Source organism: Cornus florida, unplaced genomic scaffold (assembly GCF_030987335.1).
Source record: "Cornus florida cultivar Cherokee Brave unplaced genomic scaffold, ASM3098733v1 CherokeeBrave_3.0.0_Hap2_Chr03, whole genome shotgun sequence".
Lineage (NCBI taxonomy): Eukaryota > Viridiplantae > Streptophyta > Magnoliopsida > Cornales > Cornaceae > Cornus > Cornus florida.
The window spans coordinates 84,000,092-84,001,949 of record NW_026775573.1 but is presented as its reverse complement, the minus strand read 5'-3'; the positions used below and the strand labels follow the sequence as shown (position 1 = coordinate 84,001,949).

The 1,858-nt window shown below is 38.8% G+C and overlaps 1 pseudogene; it reads right to left on the bottom strand.

Moving 5' to 3' along the window:
* Positions 1-287: 287 nt before the first annotated feature.
* LOC132301990 (small nucleolar RNA R71) lies at positions 288-384 on the bottom strand (annotated as a pseudogene).
* Between the last annotated feature and the right edge of the window lie 1,474 nt (positions 385-1,858).

Genomic DNA, 1,858 nt, shown 5'->3' with positions numbered 1-1,858 from the left:
GGGCCTCAATTTGAGATTAGAGATCAATATGTTGCCTACATTCCATGGATTTGAAAGTGAACAACCTTATGTCCATTTAGGGAAGTTCCTAACCATTTGCAGTACTTTCAAAAATCAGCATTTAGATGATGAGGGTGTCAAATTGTGTCTGTTTCCCCTATCCTTAGATGATAAAGCTTCCTCATGGTTCAACTCTCTTCCTCCAAACTCCATTAGAACATGGGATGAACTTGTTAAAAAATTCATGAACAAGTTTTATCTAATGTAAAAAACTGAGTTAATGAGAGATACCATAAGCACTTTTAAAGGGAAAAATGAAGAACAATTCTATCAAACTTGGGAGCGTTTTCATGATTTGCTTCTCAAATGCCCCCACCATGGCTTTGAGAAGGCACAATTAGTTCATTCTTTCTATAAAGGGCTTTCTCCTACTAACCAAATCATGATTGAGTCAATGCATCAAGGAAAGTTCAAATCCCAAACTCCCGAAGAAGCTTATGCTTTCTTAGAAGAACTTGCTGAGAATGCCCAAAGTTGGAATTGGAACCCTTGTGATGACGAATTCTCTAGGAATGATCCCTTTAAAAGAACTTCCAATCCTTTTGAGATCAAACCCGAACCTAAATTCAAATCAGTGATGCAAAGTCTAGCGAAAGGAGTCAAAGATTTGAATAAAAAATTTGATGTCTTTGCTCTCATGTCAACACCTGCAAAATGTAATGTCTGTTCAAGTTCATCTCATCCCACTGAGGCCTGTCTAATCTACTGTACATCAGAACCTTCAGATGCACAAGTTTATGCCTATAATACCTATAGGAAACCGACGGCTAATTCCTTTAGTCAGACATATCATCCCGATACTAGAAACCATCCGAATTTTTTGTGGCGACAAAATTTGCCTCCACAAAACTTAGGTGTTCCTCCCGGTTTCCAAGGTAATCCCAATTGGCCAGCACAACCTCAAGGTCCTCTGGTCCCTTCGAGATATTTTCCTAGGAACACTCAATTCAATCAAAATAGAGAACTTGCAATTGATCCAATGAGCAATTATGTTGCTCCTGTCCCACAGCACCACCGTGCTACCAATTATGAGGACACTCTGAAAATGCTTGCCCTTAATCTTAATTAATCTAACAAGAAATCAGATCAAAGAATTCACAAGTTAGAGAGTCACTTTGACTTCTTAACTCAGAGGCAACTCCAATTTCAACAATCTATCGAAAGTCAGTTGACTCAACTCACTTCTGCACGGTCTGAAAGACAAAAGGGTACCTTGCCTAGCCAACCTGAAATTAATCCAAAAGGCAAAAAAGTGAATCACATTGGAACTTCTCCTCCCACTAACTAATCAAATAATCAAGTGAACTCCATCATAACCCTTCCTTCAGGGAAGAAAGTCAACAATCAAGTTGAGCTACCCACCCAAGCTACAAGTGCATCGTCCAAGTCTAGTGCATCAGACCCACCCAATACCAAAAAGGACCAAGGTTCCCAATCTGAACCAATCCATCTTCAGTCTTATGTTCCCCCTGCCCCATTTCCTTCTCGATTAGCCAACATTAAGAAAGATTCACAATACAGTGAGATCTTAGATATTTTTCAAAATCTTCAGATCAATATTCCATTTCTCACTACTATTAAACAAGTTCCTTCTTATGCAAAGTTCATCAAAGATTTAGGCAAAAGGAAAACCAACATCCCAAAAGAAACTTTCATAGCCCAAAATTGTTCTTCCTTCCTACAAAATCAAGCCGTGGTTAAACATAAAGACCCTAGGAGTCCAACTGTCATTTGTAGGATTGGACAAAATTTTGCTGAGCATGCTTTGTTGGATCTCAGTGCTAGTGTGAATTTGTTA